Below are 12500 nucleotides of genomic sequence, written 5' to 3'. Positions count from 1 at the left end.
TTTAGATGACATTAAATTCCCTTTTATTATCAGTTGGTTTACAGTGGGAAAAAAGCTACGTTTTAGATGACGTTGAATTCCCTTTAGTTATCAGTTGGTTTACGGTGGGAAAAAAGCTACGTTTTAGATGACATTAAATTCCCTTTTGTTATAAGTTAGTTTATGGTGGGGAAAAAAGCTACGTTTTAGAAGTATTAAATTCCCTTTAGTTATCAGTTGGTTTACGGTGGAAAAAAAGCTCCTTTTTAGAAGATATTAAATTCCCTTTTGTTATCAGTTTGTTTACGGTGGAAAAAAAGCTACGTTTTAGATGACATTAAATTCCCTTTTGTAATCAGTTGGTTTACGGTGGGAAAAAAGCTACGTTTTAGATGACATTAAATTCCCTTTAGTTATCAGTTGGTTTACGGTGGAAAAAAGCTACGTTTTAGAAGACATTAAATTCCCTCTTGTTATCAGTTGGTTTACGGTGGGAAAAAAGCTATGTTTTAGATGACATTAAATTCCCTTTTGTTATCAGTTAGTTTACGGTGGGGAAAAAAGCTACGTTTTAGAAGACATTAAATTCCCTTTAGTTATCAGTTGGTTTACGGTGGAAAAAAAGCTACGTTTTAGAAGATATTAAATTCCCTTTTGTTATCAGTTGGTTTACGGTGGGAAAAAAGCTACATTTTAGAAGACATTAAATTCCCTCTTGTTATCAGTTGGTTTACGGTGGGAAAAAAGCTACGTTTTAGATGACATTAAATTCCCTTTTGTTATCAGTTAGTTTTCGGTGGGGAAAAAAGCTACGTTTTAGAAGACATTAAATTCCCTTTAGTTATCAGTTGGTTTACGGTGGGAAAAAAGCTACATTTTAGATGACATTAAATTCCCTCTTGTTATCAGTTGGTTTATGGTGGGAAAAAAGCTACATTTTAGAAGACATTAAATTCCCTTTAGTTATCAGTTGGTTTACGGTGGGAAAAAAGCTACATTTTAGAAGACATTAAATTCCCTTTAGTTATCAGTTGGTTTACGGTGGAAAAAAGCTACGTTTTAGAAGATGTTAAATTCCCTTTTGTTATCAGTTGGTTTACAGTGGGAAAAAAGCTACGTTTTAGAAGACATTAAATTCCCTCTTGTTATCAGTTGGTTTACGGTGGGAAAAAACTATGTTTTAGAAGATATTAAATTTCCTTTAGTTATCAGTTGCTTTACAGTGGGAAAAAAGCTACGTTTTAGAAGATATTAAATTCCCTCTTGTTATCAGTTAGTTTACGGTGGGGAAAAAAGCTACGTTTTAGAAGACATTAAATTCCCTTCAGTTATCAGTTGGTTTACGGTGGAAAAAAAAAGCTACGTTTTAGAAGATATTAAATTCCCTTTTGTTATCAGTTGGTTTACGGTGGGAAAAAAGCTACGTTTTAGAAGACATTAAATTCCCTCTTGTTATCAGTTAGTTTACGGTGGGGAAAAAAGCTACGTTTTAGAAGACATTAAATTCCCTTCAGTTATCAGTTGGTTTACGGTGGAAAAAAAGCTACGTTTTAGAAGATATTAAATTCCCTTTTGTTATCAGTTAGTTTACGGTGGGAAAAAAGCTACGTTTTAGAAGACATTAAATTCCCTTTTGTTATCAGTTGGTTTACGGTGGGAAAAAAGTTACGTTTTAGATTATATTAAATTCCCTTTAGTTATCAGGTGGTTTACAGTGGGAAAAAAGCTACGTTTTAGAAGATATTAAATTCCCTTTTGTTATCAGTTGGTTTACGGTGGGAAAAAAGCTACATTTTAGATGATATTAAATTCCCTTCAGTTATCAGTTGGTTTACAGTAGGAAAAAAGCTACGTTTTAGATGACATTAAATTCCCTTTAGTTATCAGTTGGTTTACGGTGGAAAAAAAGCTACGTTTTAGAAGACATTAAATTCCCTCTTGTTATCAGTTGGTTTACGGTGGGAGCAAAGCTACGTTTTAGATGACAGTAATTCCCTTTTGTTATCAGTTAGTTTACGGTGGGGAAAAAAGCTACATTTTAGAAGACATTAAATTCCCTTATGTTATCAGTTGGTTTACGGTGGGAAAAAAACTACGTTTTAGATGACATCAAATTCCCTTTAGTTATCATTTGGTTTAAGGTGGAAAAAAACCTACGTTTTAGAAGATATTAGATTCCCTTTTGTTATCGGTTGGTTTACGGTGGGAAAAAAGCTACGTTTTAGATGACATTAAATTCCCTTTCATTATCAGTTGGTTTACGGTGGGAAAAAAGCTACGTTTTAGATGACGTTGAATTCCCTTTAGTTATCAGTTGGTTTACGGTGGGAAAAAAGCTACGTTTTAGATGACATTAAATTCCCTTTTGTTATCAGTTAGTTTACGGTGGGGAAAAAAGCTACGTTTTAGAAGACATTCAATTCCCTTTAGTTATCAGTTGGTTTACGGTGGGAAAAAAGCTACGTTTTAGATGACATTAAATTCCCTTTTGTTATCAGTTAGTTTACGGTGGGGAAAAAAGCTACGTTTTAGAAGACATTAAATTCCCTTTAGTTATCAGTTGGTTTAAGGTGGAAAAAAACTTACGTTTTAGAAGATATTAAATTCCCTTTTGTTATCAGTTGGTTTACGGTGGGAAAAAAGCTACATTTTAGAAGACATTAAATTCCCTCTTGTTATCAGTTGGTTTACGGTGGGAAAAAAGCTACGTTTTAGAAGACATTAAATTCCCATTTGTTATCAGTTAGTTTTCGGTGGGGAAAAAAGCTACGTTTTAGAAGACATTAAATTCCCTTTAGTTATCAGTTGGTTTACGGTGGGAAAAAAGCTACATTTTAGATGAAATTAAATTCCCTCTTGTTATCAGTTGGTTTATGGTGGGAAAAAAGCTACATTTTAGAAGACATTAAATTCCCTTTAGTTAACAGTTGGTTTACGGTTTACGGTGGGAAAAAAGCTACAATTTAGAAGACATTAAATTCCCTTTAGTTATCAGTTGGTTTACGGTGGAAAAAAAGCTACGTTTTAGAAGACATTAAATTCCCTCTTGTTATCAGTTGGTTTACGGTGGGAAAAAACTATGTTTTAGAAGATATTAAATTTCCTTTAGTTATCAGTTGCTTTACGGTGGGAAAAAAGCTACGTTTTAGAAGACATTAAATTCCCTCTTGTTATCAGTTAGTTTACGGTGGGGAAAAAAGCTACGTTTTAGAAGACATTAAATTCCCTTCAGTTATCAGTTGGTTTACGGTGGGAAAAAAGCTAAGTTTTAGAAGATATTAAATTCCCTTTTGTTATGAGTTGGTTTACGGTGGGAAAAAAGCTACGTTTTAGCAGACATTAAACTCCCTCTTGTTATCAGTTGGTTTACGGTGGGAAAAAAGCTACGTTTTAGATGACATTAAATTCCCTTTAGTTATCAGTTGGTTTACGGTGGATTAAACCCTACGTTTTAGAAGATATTACATTCCCTTTTGTTATCAGTTGGTTCACGGTGGGAAAAAAGCTACATTTTAGAAGATATTAAATTCCATTTTGTTATCAGTTGGTTTACGGTGGAAAAAAAGCTACGTTTTAGAAGACATTAAAATCCCTCTTGTTATCAGTTGGTTTACGGTGGGAAAAAAAGCTACGTTTTTGATGACATTAAATTCCCTTTTGTTATCAGTTAGTTTACGGTGGGGAAAAAAGCTACGTTTTAGAAGACATTAAATTCCCTTTAGTTATCAGTTGGTTCACGGTGGAAAAAAAGCTACGTTTTAGAAGATATTAAATTCCCTTTTGTTATCAGTTGGTTTACGGTGGGAAAAAAGCTATGTTTTAGATGACATTAAATTCCCTTTTGTTATCAGTTGGTTTACAGTGGAAAAAAAGGTACGTTTTAGAAGACATTAACTTCCCTTTTGTTATCAGTTGGTTTACGGTGGGAAAAAGCTACGTTTTAGATGACATTAAATTCCCTTTTGTTTTCAGTTAGTTTACAGTGGTGATAAAAGCTACGTTTTAGAAGACATTAAATTCCCTTTTGTTATCAGTTGGTTTACGGTGGGAAAAAAGCTACGCTTTAGATGACATTAAATTCCCTTTAGTTATCAGTTGGTTTACGGTGGAAAAAAGCTACGTTTTAGAAGATATTAAATTCCCTTTTGTCATCAGTTGGTTTACGGTGGAAAAAAAGCTACGTTTTAGATGACGTTAAATTCCCTTTTGTTATCAGTTGGTTTACGGTGAGAAAAAAGCTACGTTTTAGAAGACATAAAATTTCCATTTGTTATCAGTTGGTTTACGGTGGAAAAAAGCTACGTTTTAGAAGATATTAAATTCCTATTTGTTATCAGTTAGTTTACGGTGGGAAAAAAGCTACGTTTTAGAAGACATTAAATTCCCTTTTGTTATCAGTTGGTTTACGGTGGGAAAAAATTACGTTTTAGATTATATTAAATTCCCTTTAGTTATCAGGTGGTTTACAGTGGGAAAAAAGCTACGTTTTAGAAGATATTAAATTCCCTTTTGTTATCAGTTGGTTTACGGTGGGAAAAAAGCTACGTTTTAGATGACATTAAATTCCCTTCAGTTATCAGTTAGTTTACAGTAGGAAAAAAGCTACGTTTTAGATGACATTAAATTCCCTTTAGTTATCAGTTGGTTTACGGTGGGAAAAAAGCTACGTTTTAGATGACATTAAATTCCCTTTAGTTATCAGTTGGTTTACGGTGGGAAAAAAGCTACGTTTTAGATGACATTAAATTCCCTTTTGTTATCAGTTGGTTTACGGTGGAAAAAAAGCTACGTTTTAGATGACATTAAATTCCCTTTTGTTATCAGTTGGTTTACGGTGGAAAAAAACTACGTTTTAGAAGATATTAAGTTCCCTTTTGTTATCAGTTGGTTTACGGTGGGAAAAAAAGCTACGTTTTAGATGACATTAAATTCCCTTTTATTATCAATTGGTTTATGGTGGAAAAAGCTACGTTTTAGATGACATTATATTCCCTTTTGTTATCAATTGGTTTATGGCGGAAAAAGCTACGTTTTAGATGACATTATATTCCCTTTTGTTATCAATTGGTTTATGGTGGAAAAGGCTACGTTTTAGATGACATTATTTTCCCTTTTGTTATCAATTGGTTTATGGTGGAAAAAGCTACGTTTTAGATGACATTATATTCCCTTTTGTTATCAATTGGTTTATGGTGGAAAAAGCTACGTTTTAGAAGTACTACGAACGTTCTTAGTTATATGAGGTGAATTGGAACTAACATATAAAGATTCAGAAATTAAACTATACTCTTACCAGTTATCGTAAACATAAATATTCAACTTGTATTGGTTCTGGGTCCTAGCAAGCAAAAGTTACTACTGCCATGAAATACCGATATTATTATTATTATTATTATTATTATTATTATTATTATTATTATTAATGTTGATATCAGCATTATTATTATTATTATTGTTGTTGTTGTTGTTGTTGTTGTTGTTATTATTATTATTATTTTTTTTATCATTGCAAGCCAGGAGAATAAAACAAGCTCTAGAGCCTAAACATGTAAGAGAGAGAGGACTAAAACAGCTAGATAAATTGTATTTTAACTATGAAATGAAACATATATCAACCTGCTAAAAAATAATAATGATAATAATAATAATAATAAGATTCAAACAAAGTTTGGTCAATCCAGCATAAAGATTTTAAGCTAGACCCTTCTGAAAGATAAACCATATATGTTGGTTTCAAATGAGTATTATTAATACGTGATAGACGACATAGTCCGAGAAAAATGAATGTTAACGAGTTATGCAAAATTATAGAAAATGGTATGGTATTCACATCAGACGTCAGAGCGAGAAATCAATATTCAGAACAGGAAAAAGTATATGATTGACCATGGGTTTTGTTTACAATAATTTCGAGAGTCGGCTGCTGAAGACCAGAAAGGATAGCAATATCCAAGGCATGATAGAATCTTCCCTTTGTAATAAAGAGCTACATGTCTGGTTATAATATATGGATATAATTACCTCCTGTCACGCTCAGCTGCATTAACAGACATATGACAACCTGGTCTCTCGCCCCTTCCCTCCGGGAGGGGGAAGAGGGAGTAGCTATATCCTGGTTGGAGTGGATACCTTGAAAGGTAGTAGGTTGGCCAGGGCACCACCCACCCGTTGAGATACTACCGCTAGAGAGTTATGAGGTGTTTTACTGGCCAGACAGTATTACATTGGATCCTTCTCCCTGGTTACAGTTCATTTTCCCTTTGCCTACACATATACCAAATAGTCTGGCCTATTCTTTACATATTTTCCTCTGTCCGCATACACCTGACAACAATGAGTTTACCAAACAATTCTTCTCTCAAGGGGTTAACTACTGCACTGTAATTGTTCAGTGGCCACTTTCCTCTAGGTAAGGGTAGAAGAGACTCGTTAGGTATGGTAAGCAGCTCTTCTAGGACACTCCAAAATCAAACCATTGTTCTCTAGTCTTGGGTAGTGCCATAGCCTTTGTACCATGGTCTTCCACTGTCTAGGGTTAGAGTTCTCTGGCTTGAGGGTACATTTGGGCACATTATGTAATTTCACTTCCTCCAGTTTTAAAGTTTTTATAGTTTATTTAGGAAATATTTATTTTAATGATATTGTTCTTAAAATATTTTATTTTTCGTTTTTTCCTTTCCTCACGGAGCTATTTTCCCTGTTGGAGCCCCTTGGCTTATAGCATCCTGTTTTTCCAACTAGGGTTGTAACTTAGCAAATAATAATAATAATAATAATGATAATAATAATAATAATCTCCCACAAATTGGCAAAACTGCCGTATTGTAGTTAGGAAAGGGGGAGGGTGGGAAGGGTTGAATCTGTGTGTGTGCGTGCGCGTGTGCGAATATCAGTATAAATAGTTTTGATAGCTCAAATACCCTAGTAAACGATTAGAAGCATTTTAGGTGACATAGGGAACGTTTTATGACGAACCAGTAACGACAGAGTAATCGGCAAGCATTTACACAGCGTTGTTACAATTTGTAATTGAAAGTGATGCTGAAATGTGGCCTTTCAGAAATGAAGGAAAAATGGTTGCGAGGTGGAAGCGCTGATTCCCTCATTAAAGAAAGACGAAGAAATAAAACGAAAGATTAAAAAATCAAGTGTTAAGAACTAGCATTATAAGTGAGTGCGTGTGTACGTTTCCGTGTATTCATGATTTTTCTTATTTGTGAGTGTACTGAACACAGTAGAAGTCATATTGAAAGCACTAATCCTGAAATTGAGTGAAGCGTAACTTCCTGTGGTATATACCCATCCAAGTCTCCAGTAAATAATTTTCACTCTCAGATAGAGTTAAGTGAATATATATATATATATATATATATATATATATATATATATATATATATATATATATATATATATACATATATATTAATTAATTCATTAATTAATATATTAATTTTGCAGAAAATCATATTAGGCTTTATTTAAGGCAGTTGTTTTCCCATCCCCCATAATTTTAGTAAGTCACGTCACTTATTGCAATACTTATAACGACTTTCTTTGGACATTTGAGTATTTTTTTTTTCAATATATGAACTCTAAAAATTTTAAGATATAAATGCTATACAACTTTAAGTTGGTATTATTTGTTTATTAGAAGGTACAAATATGAAATGACTATCCCAGAATTGTTTAAAATAATATGAAAAACTCCCAGCAATTATTTCATAGAAAATGACGGGTCAAATTCTCCGGGCAAAAAACAAGAAAGAAAATCCTTGGAAAATGCTCTCGAGTTCCCACCCAGGATCCTCTGATCCTCGCAGAGATGAAAGTCCTTCTGGAAATTTCCTGATGTGTGCGATTTAACCTGGCTAATTAGAGGAAGATTTGCGATCTCCTTCACTTTTTTGTCCCTCTCACATGAAGAGAATCCCGACGTCATAATGAAGGAAAAAGCCTTTAAGGTGTGAGGCTTCGTTGATTTCGGGGTCTTCTTCTTTTTTTCCCTGGCTTAGAAAAGCTTCCTTGGCTGAAGCTGAAGCCAAAGTAAGGATCAAGATGGTAAGACAGACCCTAGTAGGTAAATATGAATCTGTAGTACATTTTGTGGGATGTGTGCAAATTAATGCTTGCTTTATGCAACATGGGTTCTTGCTCCTGGAGCGTCACATAGAATTTGATTTACATATCTATTGATATATATATATATATATATATATATATATATATATATATATATATATATATATATATATATATATATGTGTATATATATATACAGTATATATGTGTATATATATATATATGTATATATATATATGAATATATGTATATATATATATATATATATATATATATATATGTATATAGATATACTTATATATATATATATAGAGAGAGAGAGAGAGAGAGAGAGAGAGAGAGAGAGAGAGAGAGAGAGAGAGAGAGAGAGAGAGAGAGAGAGAGAGAGAGAGAGAGAGAGAGAGGAGAAGCTGAATAAGATGTAAACAGGAAAACCCCTGTAAAATATATGAAAAAGAGAGAGAGAGAGAGAGAGAGAGAGAGAGAGAGAGAGAGAGAGAGAGAGAGAGAGAGAGAGAGAGAGAGAGAGAGAGAGAGAGTAAAGTTACGAAGGTAAATGAAATCGATGAATATGGTTAATGTTCGGGTGGATAGTAGAAGCATGAAAGTGGTTGATTCTTATTTGTATCTTATGGTATATATACCGTTTGATTACAAAATTAGAAATGTAAGTCACAGAATATGTAAAGCTAGAAGGAATGATAGAGTTCTAACGAGAGAACTGGAAGACTTTAAATGTCTGGAAACCAAGGAGAAAATTTCAGAAATCTCAGCAGCAGAGGAAAATTTCGCTTTATTGAAGGAAAATAGCAGCAGCAAAGATACTACTTAGCTAAGTTAAGAATGATGCCATCCAAAATGGATCGACGAGAATTAAGACCAAAATTAAGATCAACGGGGTTTTCATTCCAAATGCATCAGTCTTTCAAGTGAGCAGGTTAGACCTTGAAGGAAAAACAAAATGCTTTAAGACCAGGGGTTCCAACAAGGAAAATAGCCCAGTGTAGAAAAGAATGAGGAAACAGATAGAATAGTGTGCTTAAGTGTATCTTTTTTCTGCCATAGACTCTAGTTCCGAAATTGAGTCTTAATGCCCCACTAGTCAATCAGGAATATCCAAACCCTTACTATAGACATCTTTCCTAAGTGTTCAATTTGCAAGGTAAATTGATGATTCCGATGTAAATATTCTTAGCTTATACTCTATGTTGTAAATTAACTTTTTTCCTTTAACCACAATATATATATATATATATATATATATATATATATATATATATATATATATATATATATATATATATATATATATATATATATATATATATAAATGAAAACCATCTAAGTTTTAATTTTAGTCCTTTATACCTTTAAGTAAGTTTTGATTATACCGTGATATCAGTTTAAGCAACCTTTTGTGGTATTTTTCATATTTGTGGTCGGTTTTATGTATTTCTCTAACTTTCCACTGATTTTTACAACATATTTACTCATAAGAATTTTAACAATGATAATCTATAGCATGAAAATAAATTATCTAATTTATCACCTTAATGCAATTGAAGCAAGTTTTCAGAGCCTGTGAAACCTCTTGAAAGATTATCCTAACATTTCAAAATTAATTGAACACCTTCCGTTCATAAAAAGTGTTGAATTAATTTCAGCATTTCCTAAAAAAACAAAAGATTTCGATATAGAAATTTCCTAAAATTTTTGGGATATGGTTAATGATGATTGCTGTAATTGTGTATCTATGGAATTACAACTCAATCGTTCAAATTAGCGTAGCCCGAAGAAAGCCATGTGATAATGGCTGAAACAGCTGTTGGGGAAAGAGATTAAGCCAACCAATATAGTAGAATCTTCATTTGAAGATTAAGAAAGTTATCTGTGGTTGGTAGAAACCAAAATGCGTCTTGTTTTAATCTTAGATATATAAATATACATTTACAGTATATATACAATATGTGTGTATGTGTATATGTATATATATGTATGTGTTTGTGTATATATATGTGTGTGTGTTTGTGTGCATATATATATATATATATATATATATATATATATATATATATATATATATATATATATATATATATATATATATATGTGTGTGTGTGTGTGTGTGTGTATAGATATATGGGTGTATGTATGTATGTATGTATATACGTGTGCGTAGCCATGAGAAAGTATTATTTTAAGTCTGCGTATAGCATCTACACTATACTTTAATGCTTTAATCCAATTATGATCGTATTATTAAAGATTTAAAGTCTTATCGGCGTTCCCTTTGGTGCTCAGATGATTAGCCGATGAAATTTGATTAGACGCCTTGTAGACCGAAATTGCTCTCTGAAATTCTCTAATATCAAAAATGGATCCTGAGGGCATCCCCTTCCGTTACTCTTGCTCCATTTTTTTTTCCTTTTTCTATTTTTTTTTTTTTTTTTTTTTTGGTTAATGACATTCTTTCCACAGAGGAATTTCCTCATTTCTTTTTCTTTCATGTTTTAACTTTTTTCTATCTATTCTCTGGAACAGGACCATTTACTGAGAAACGACTATCTTTTATCTTAATTTCACTTCGAAATAGAACCCTCCGAAATTTCCATCCCTTTATCCAGCATAGCTCGGAGGTCATTACGTCCATAATAGGCTGCTCAACTGGAATTAATAACGGGACGAGAGAGAGAGAGAGGAAACTGCAGAAACAAAGCAGAAAAGCAATGCGGAAGAGCGAACACCGTTTTCTATTTTATTATTTATTGTTTTTCGTTCATGAATGACAGAGACAAGGGACAGTGACAAGGACAATGTCCTAGCTCGCAGGACAATGCCCTAGAGACTGGCCACCTATAATAATCAGCTCCCAAACCCCCTCTCCACCAAAGCAAAAAGCACAGTGACAGTGCCCTAGATACTGACCACATATACTGTACATATGATCAGCTACCAAACACCCTCTCCACCCAAACCATGACCAGTTAGGGCCAGGAAATGGATGCTGATGACTTAGCAGGTTGACGCTATAGCTAGGATGATTAATCCTCCAACACTTATAGACTCCTGCAAACACTCTATCCTTAGCTCACAAGGATGGTGAGGTTGCAGACACTGCAAGAAACTATCGAGCTTTAGCGGGGCTCGAACCCCAGTCCGGCAAATCACTAGTCAGGGACGTATCCGATAGGCTCTTTTTTTTTTCTTTTTTTTCATGACTATGATTTACTCTGACATGATATAAAGATTAATGATGTTTGTTTGCGTTAAAAAGTAATCTGCTACTTTCCAATGAAGATTGATTCTTCAAGAAACAGCTTATCAGAACAAATTAGAAAAAAATTCTTGAAATGTTTACAAGGAGAAATATCCAAAAGAGACCCTACTTTAGGAACGAGTTAAATAATAGTGGTAAAAGTATATCTGTTAGATACTGTTAACATTTGCGAGATAGTAATGTCTTAAAATAAACACATTTCTTAGAATACTGATTTTAGATACCATTATGGGAAGTGCAGTAGACATTTTAATTTATTGCGCAGTAGACATTTTAAGTAATTGCACAGCAGACATTTTAAATTACTGCGAAGTAGACATTTTAAATAATCGGGCAGTAAACATTTTGAATAATTCCACAGTGTATATTTCGATTGATGGTACAGTAAACATTTTAGATAATTTCGTAGTAGATATTTTAAATTATTGCGAAGTAGAAATTTTAGGTAATTGTGCAGTCATTTTAAATAATTGCACAGTAGATAATTTAAATTATTGCGAAATAGACATTTTAAATAATTGCCCATTAGACATTTTAAATAATTGCACAGTAGACACATCAAATAATCTCTGGGAAATACAGATGTAGAGCTTTTTCTATTGCAATTATTTTCTTTTTTTTAAGTAACATTGCAGAAGGACATGAGACTTTTTAACGCTCCTTAAACTTGATACAATTTTCAGAAATTATGGTAATTTCTTTGAGGGCTTTGCTTCAATGGCTGGTGGAAGGTCTTCGTCAAATGGCCACTTAATCAGTTTATTCTCAAATTATTCAACTCATATCTTATCTGGGAATTTAAAAAGCAAAGTTTAGTGTAGTTAACTGCAATATCTTTATAAGTTTATGAGTATATTCCATTCAATTTTTTTTCTCTTTTGCTTTCATATATTTTCCACATAGTATTTAAAGTCATAAGTATATTACTGCATGAGTGGTTTCCATACAATAGTTCTGATTTTACTTTTAATTTTTTTTTCCATAAAACATTCAAGTCATAGGTATATTACTCCATGAGTAATCTCCATTAAAGTTCTTTTTTTTTTTCTTTTAAAAATTCTTTCATTTCTTTCATATGATATTCCAAGTCATAACTATATTCTTCATGAGAATTTTCCATTCAAGAGTTTTTTTTCTTTCTTTTTTTCCGTGTAATATTCAAAGT

The sequence above is a fragment of the Palaemon carinicauda genome, chromosome 7 (genome assembly GCF_036898095.1).
Source record: "Palaemon carinicauda isolate YSFRI2023 chromosome 7, ASM3689809v2, whole genome shotgun sequence".
NCBI lineage: Eukaryota > Metazoa > Arthropoda > Malacostraca > Decapoda > Palaemonidae > Palaemon > Palaemon carinicauda.
This window is presented reverse-complemented; position numbering follows the sequence as displayed.